The following is a 7,818-nucleotide window of genomic DNA, read 5'->3' as shown; positions in this document are numbered from 1 at the left end:
TGAGGTAGGAGTGAATGCAGGCGACGGACGGGATTCCTGAAACAGGATATAGAACTAATTGTTTTTCTAACTATAATGCTGTCGTGGATTTTCATTCTGTGGAGGTGCAAAAGTGCAAAAATATATTTGATACTGAAAGTTTACATTGTAATGTGAGGTTCCACAGCTTCCGCTCTGAATGTGCGCTCTAGCTGAGTTGAAGGTCACTGAATTAGATAACATTTGTGTCTGGTTAATTTTGTCCTGTAACTACTTAATGTTTAAAAAAAAAACACAGATGGACCCCACTGTGTGCAGACCTTGTGCAGGTGACCACAGTGGCAATGGAAGCACGGGTTCCACAGCTGTGCCAGTCAAGGAGACTTTTTTTTTTACTGCACAGTTCTTCATCCCCTGGCCCTTACTCTTTCTGTCCCCATCTCATTATGGGGACATCTCATTCTGAGCCTGGGAGGGGCAATATAGTTGTGTCATCATTTACTCTCAGCACCTTGTCCTGTTAAGGGATTCTAAATTAATTGTGTGCTGCAACCAGTAAGAAGCTTCCCAGATGAAGGCTGAGGGTGGCAGTAATCTGTGAGTATTTAGAAGACCGTTTGACAGCATGACCATTTAGCAAAGCAGTAGTGGCAGTTGTCCCTGAGTGCCTTTGACTTCTCTAGCCAGAGGCTTTTGACCAGGTCTACAGAAGCACATAAATTACCCTCTGTAGAGTGATCATCCAATTCAAGCAGAAGGGGGGCTGGTTACCCCCATAAGTCATGCCACTATTGTAGTAGAGGGGACATACTTCCTCACAGATCGTTATTGTAGCTTGCAGAATTCATAGCTCTGTGAGAATCAGTGTGAGTTCTCTCCTCCAGAGCCTCTCCAGCACCTCTAGCGCTATAAACGAGCTTCTACCTCAACTCTAGCTTGATTCTTGCATGCACTGTGGTCAGTGTGTGAGATGCCTTTAGCAGCAGGCTCTTACCACAAAGTTCTAGGGGACAATGAAGAACATAGTAATGGTTTGTATCATTTGCAGGATCTCTGAGTTCACCATGGTTAACAGCGTGTGGGGAAGTGGTCCACACCTGACCCTGGGATTTTTATTAAGAATCCATCGCCTCTGGGAGAAGCACTATTCATCTGTAGAAGGCACTTCCAATAAAAAGTTTTAGATTATATATTTTGATAAGCTTATGAAGGAGTAAGTTTCTCTGTGACTCCCCTATACTTCCCACCACCCCATCCCTTTCCCTCTCCTCCAAACCCTCCTTAGATTTTCCTACCTCCCAGCATCCCCCCCACTGCACCTCCATGCCCAATGTGTTCTACTATCCCCTCTCCCTTTGGCTAATGACTCCTTTCTGTCTTTTGGGCCTTTGCAAGCACTCAGTGCTAAGCACACTATTCTAAAATTCATGGCTAGGATCCACATATAAGAGAGGACGTGTCATTTGTCTTGCTGGACATAGTTCCTTTACTATGTTTTTCAGATCGTTTCCTTTTCCTGAACTGTTCATGGTGTAATTCTTCTTTGCCACAGACCATAATCTTATTCTTTGTATATACCACCTTTTCATTATCCATCCATCGCTTGACACACATGTTGAGTTCTATTTCCTGTTTTGAATAGAGCCACAATGAGCTTAGAAGCAAAGGTATCTCTCTGTTGAAGGGTATTAAATCCTTTGGCTTTATGCCCAGGAACAGTATAGCTATGTCATATGGAAATTCTACTTTTAGCTTTTGCGAGAAACCCCCACACTCATTACCAATGGTGGCTGCAACACTTTGTACTCCCACCAAGAGTGGACAAATGGTTCCTTTCCCGACAACCCTACCATTTGTAGTCATTTGTTCCTGATAACACCCTTCCGACTGGAATGAGGTGAAATCTCAGTCTTAATCTGAATTTCCCCAATAGCTACAGATGTTGAACACACTTTAAAGAATTTATTAGTTGTTTGTATTCCTCCTCTTGAGAACTCCTGTTCAGTTCCGTCATCTGCTTCTCAGTTTGGTTGCTTGCACCCTTGATGTTCTGTTTTTTAAGCGCTTTGTTTAAATATATATTATATATATAAAATATTATATGTCAAAGCTTTTCCCCCTGTTCTGTAGGCTATCTTTTTACTGACTATCACTTTCCTTTACATCGCAGAAGCCACTTAGTTTCCTGGGATCCCACTTGCTAATTTGTTAGTCTTACAACCTGAGCAGCAGGAATCCCATTCAGAAAGTTTGTACCTATGCCCATATCTCATAGCATACTGTCTACATTCCTCTAAAGGTTTCAGAGTTTGGGGTCTAACATCAAGGTGTGTGATCCACTTGCAGTTGAGTTTTGTTCAAGATGAGAGGTAAGATCAAGCTTCCTTCTTTCATTGGTAAATATCCAGTTTTTGCAACACAACTGTGACAAGGGATTTTTGAAGTCAGGCTTTGCTTCCCAATGGGATCCCATGAAGCTTGTTGTGGGGATGAAGATGAGTCTCAGAAGACCTTAGGATGGATTGACTTTCTCCTGGAGACCTTGACCCTGTTCTTTCTAAGAACCACTAATGGGGTGGGGTTTCACAAAGCAGCACTACAATCGTGGACAGAGGTTGCTAATGTGTCTGGCTTTGTGTGGAGCATTACTCACTGCGCAGACAGAAACCTTTTTACATTTGCAACGTTTCACGATTCCATACGTCAGAGTTGAAGAAGCTGTGCTCAGAGACAGATTTATCCAGGGTGACTGAGACCAGAGAGGAGGAACCTCTGGAGGAGACACAGCTTTCACAAAGCTGGTCATAGTGCAACTCTCCTGCCGTGGGTCATGTTGTGAACTGCACCAGACCACAGATTTTTTTTTCTTAAAGAGCAGTTTATCATTGTGAGAGGGGGTAACCAGGAGGGGGGCAGGGAGTGGGATGTAAAGTGATTAAGTAAAAAAAAAATTTAAAAATTAGGCATTTCACTTCCATTAGTGGTAATATTCACAATGTAATTACACACACGTGACTCAAATTGTAGAGTCAACAGATGTCTTTATTTACCTCCAGAACAATAGAAAAACTGTCATAACGCTCTAAGCCAACAATTACAGCTACTGTCGCATTCTAAATATTTCTCGTTCTACCACCATAAATTAGTCCTTGTTACTAGGTTATCTCACATAACCAATCCCGTTTATAATCACCTACATCATGCTTTTCTTCTCTATTTACTTTAGATTGTGTATGTATGTTTGTGTGCAAGTGCACATCTGCACATGTGGTCTGTGCTTTTACAGGCTAGAAGACAGCTCTCAGAAGTTTGCTCCCCCTGTGACCTTGTGGAATCCAGGAACTGAACTCACGTCTAATGATGTGAGTAGCGGTAGCCATCTTGCTGACTCTATCTGCTAAGTGCTTGCTTATTTCACATTTTTTTGAAGCTCTCCTTTGTCTCCTGAGCTAGTTTCATAGTCTAAATTGCAGCCATTCATAGAGCCTGATGCAGCACACTTCATTACTATTATTGGACAATAGCTTACATGAGCAGAAAACTTAGGTCAACTATCTTTTCTAAGTATCTTGAAAATATTGGCACACTGTCTTCTCATTCTCTGTGTAGGACATTGTTGCTTGTTTTGGGTAATCTGGCTGTTGTTTCTTAAGAGTTTTGTTTTGTCTGGAGACACCTGTGTGCATACTCATTGAATAATCTGTAAGGACAAGACAGTACATACCGATACCACCAATCTCCAGTACCTGTAGAAATGTTATTGATGAGAATTAACAAGACAGTATATACGTTACCACAAGCCACTAGTCTCCATAGAAATGTTATTAATGAGAATTAACTAGGTAAGCCTCAGAAGAAAGAAGTTAAAGAACAATTTTAAACATGACCAATGAAATCAAGGATGAAGAGGACATGAGGCCAAGAAGCCATGAACAAGAACCAGAATGGAGGTCAAGAGAATGGGAACACACTCCTGATTGAAATCTGAGGACCACAAACCACAAAAGGCTGAATGAAATTAAGAAAAACAATTCAGGGTTTGAAAAATGAATTCAGCAAAGAGATATCAAGCTGAAATTCAACAAACCAATTAGAAAACTTGGGCAAAAGCCTAAACAATAAAATAGATCAAGTAGAAAATAGAATATCAGGACTCGAAAATAGCAGAAGTAGGCCATTTGCTCAAAGAACATGACAAGACTTGAAGGAGACTATATACACATACACAACACACACACACACACACACACACACACACACACTAGGTCATGAACTTGAGAGGGAGTGGAAGGAGACGTAGGAGGAATTAGAGGGCGGAAGGATGGGTGGAAATGGTGGAAATACAGTGTATTGATGTATGCATTTCTCAAAAATTCATTTAAGATCTTGGACTTGTTTCCTGCACCATGTATATACAGATTTGCCCTTATACTTATATTATTTAGTACTTTTTGACTTTCTGAATATGGTAAATCAAACATTTAAAAAAGTTTTTAGTCATAATATTTTCAAATATTGCCAAATCCTTATATTATCCGTCTGGAGCATCTATTAGACACCCTTCCCATCTCCTTATCTCTGTGAATAATCTTTTAGTTAGCTAATGTTCATCTCGTTCCTTCTTATGTATCTGTTGAGTGTCCATGAATGCATGTTTTATTTATCAGCATTGTATTGACTCATTTTCTGCAGTTTTATTTTTCCTAATTTTTACTGTTTTATGTGTTCATTTTAGAATAGTCAAGTAGATACCTGACTGAACTGAAATTCCTAGGTTCTCATTCATTCATACTGCCAATCTGATGTTTTTGTTTTGTGGTGTGTGGTGTGTGGTGTGTGTGTGTGTGTGTGTGTGTGTGTGTGTGTGTGTGTTGAATGTTGCATAGACTTGGATTATAAGCCTGTGTCTAAGCCTCTGCCTGTGAGGCTCCTGTGAGTCCTGGATTAGGTTGTGCTCCTTTAGAAAAGATTAACGTTTGCCTTTGCCAAACAGCCCAAGGGTAAGAGTCCATTAGTTCATTAATATGTCAGTTATTCAGACTAAGTGTTTTGAGTTCTGGGAGATAAACCCCAAGTTCATGCCAAGGAACGTCATGATTATGGATTATGGTGGGAGATGTTTTCCTCCCTTAGAAGCCAAAAAGAGCTAAGCAGAGTGCCTGCTTCTTCTCTCTCAGTAGATGATTTCGTCAAGAATCTCTCGACCACAGAAAACAGCATTATTTAAGAGTTCCTTGCAGGACTATATTTTATGATACTTGCACATTAAGCTTAAAGGTATGTTTGGCCTAATTTATTCAGCATTTCTAGGTGTTTCAAAATGTGAAATATAATTTTCTATATTGTTAGAGATGGATGTTCTATGTATGGCTTTAACACAAAAATCTCAAAATAGATTTTGTCTAGGTTAGAGAATTTTGTTATGTGGTACAGTGATCATATTAGCTAGTTAATGAGGCACAGAGAATTAGTCATGGCTAGCATACTACTAACTCACAGATCTTGGTAACCAGGAACTTGGGTGCTTCTAGCACATGGCCAATGCCACTAAGGAAAGAGATCATCAACAGAAAATGATACAAACTGAAGACACCTTGGAGAGTCATTCTTCATTCATTCATTCATTCATTCATTCATTCATTTCACTCGTCAATTATCTGATGTATGATTTTAGCATGGAAAATGCTGGGATTCAGTTTCTTCTCATAAATCTCACTTTCAGCAGCAGACAAGGAGGAGGAGGAGGAAGAGGAAGAGGAGGAAGAAGAAGAGGAAGAGGAAGAGAAGGAGGAGCAGCAGGAGAAGGAGGAGGAGGAGCAGCAGCAGGCAGAGGGTCTTAAAAGACAGAAACTATTGGATATTTTTATTTACATCTTAAATGTTATCCCCTTTCCCTCTTTCCCCTCTGGAAACCTCCTATCTCATCCCTCTGCTTCTGTGAAGGTGCTCTCTTACCCACCCACCCACTCCCTCTAGCCCCCACCCCCTCCCTGATATTCCCCTACACTGGGGCATCGAGCCTTGACAGGACACAAGGGCTTCTCCTCCCATTGATGCCCAACAAGGCCATCCTCTGCTACACATGCAGCTGGAGCCATGGGTCCCTCCCTATGTACTCTTGGGATGGTGGTTTAATCCCTGGGAGCTCATATTCAATAAGAGAAAAAAAATTGAATTAGAAAAAAAGGGAGAAAGGAAGAAGGGTAGGTAGCATTCAGTAGACAAAGAAGAGACATTAAAGGTAGGATAAAGGAACAGAGAAAGGGGAAACAAGAAGACAGAGAGAAGGGATAAAAGGAGAGAGCTAAAATAGAATGAAGACAGGAGTGAGAAAAGAAGGTTGGAAGGAAAAGAAAATAAATTAGAGAGGAGAGTTATTTCATGCATCATTAAAATTCTGTAATGTAGGTAGTGCAAAAGAACATATGGCTGAAATTGACGAGTAGCTGCCTGCTTTCGTTTAGAAATATTTAATTAATTACTTGAGACCTGGTCTCACTATGCAGCCCCGTCTGGACTGTAATCTATATTGTGGATAACTATGTAGATGCACCAGTCTGTACCACCATGTTTGGCTGTAAAATCTTTTAAATTAAAAACAAAAAATTAAAAAATAAATAGCCAGGAACTAACATTGCCTGAGGTGGCCCCACATGGGGCTTGAATCATCTCTTCCTCATTCTCTAATCTGCAACTCCCACAGCTACTAATCCTCTTGCCAACTGTCTTATTCAGCCCTGTGTTCAAGCAAGCTGCTGTCTACCACATCAAATACCTCCAAGGCCCACGCAAGCCACAGGAATGCCTAGAACACCTGCTTCTGGGGTATTTTGGACCTCTCACTCCAAATCCCCAGCCTCTGCAATTAGTGAGTCTATCTAGGAGTTCTCGCATCTGTTGTTTTTATGCAACCCTGTCTGCACTCACTCAAATAACCACTAATCATGTTTGAGTATAATAATAATGTGCTCTTAAAGCTTTAGAAAACATACAGTTCCTGATATATGATAGACAATCTCTAGACTTAGTTGTAAAATCCTCATATACTTTTGCAATAGGCAAACTTCTATAGCTCCACTTCAAGTCAACAAGAAGTATATATACATGTAGATGTATATATTCATATGGTAATCTTGAAACAGCAACAACTGCTTAGAATTTTATTGTCTCCCTGTCTCACGCCACTATTGATTCATCTCCGCCTGTCTTAATGGTTTGTAAATTATTGATTTGATTTTACTTTGCTTTTATAATTGTCTTTTTAGTAAGTAGCATTTCACCTTCTCTTGTAAGAAGTTTTAAAAGGTTGGGGGGTGACAGTTGTACACACTGGGAGAACGCCATCATGTAATGAAATCCACATTGGCCCAGGACTTGAAATCCTTGTCTACTCTTTCTTCCCCCACAGTAAGGCAAAAGCTGCTGGCGTGGACCCACTTCTTTTAAAATGAATATTCACTGACCGAGGTTTATCACTGAGGTTCAATGGCAATATAAAAGAAATTCGAATGTTAAACTTAGATGTGTGATCTCATTTTCTTTGCCTGACTCCTTTGGAGCTCTTTCTAAAGCTATTCACATATCCTATTAATTCTCAAATGGAATACACTTCCGAGACATTAATCATATGAGATGGAGTTATTTTCATTAATCCTTTATATATAGCTGAAAATAGACTTGAGAGGCATGTGCTAAAAACATTAAGCTTAGATATGGAGAACATCCAGTGGGAGGGTGATCCGGGCATAGTTATACTTTCCAGGCTGCTGTCGTGACTCTGATGGCTCACTACAGCATTTCTTTGCAAAATTGGGATTTGTCAAGTGACTTTCTTGAGTG

At 40.3% G+C, this 7,818-nt stretch overlaps 1 long non-coding RNA gene across 7 annotated transcripts in view; it reads left to right on the top strand.

The window, feature by feature from the left end:
• The window catches only part of LOC148004254 (uncharacterized), a 9,329-nt gene extending 1,834 nt beyond the window's left edge, over positions 1-7,495 (top strand). For 2 of the 7 annotated variants that reach the window (XR_015627906.1, XR_015627902.1), the window contains exons 2-4: positions 3,266-3,341; positions 5,160-5,256; positions 5,702-7,495. This is a non-coding gene — a long non-coding RNA (uncharacterized LOC148004254). Of the gene's footprint in view, positions 1-2,278; positions 2,349-3,205; positions 3,342-5,156; positions 5,257-5,701 lie in introns of those variants that run through there. The other 5 variants (XR_015627905.1, XR_015627904.1, XR_015627903.1 and 2 more) reach the window with 5 other exon arrangements.
• Positions 7,496-7,818: the final 323 nt, after the last annotated feature.

This window comes from Rattus norvegicus, chromosome 8 (genome assembly GCF_021556685.1).
Source record: "Rattus norvegicus strain SHRSP/BbbUtx chromosome 8, alternate assembly SHRSP_T2T, whole genome shotgun sequence".
Classification (NCBI taxonomy): domain Eukaryota; kingdom Metazoa; phylum Chordata; class Mammalia; order Rodentia; family Muridae; genus Rattus; species Rattus norvegicus.
This window is presented reverse-complemented; position numbering and strand designations above follow the sequence as displayed.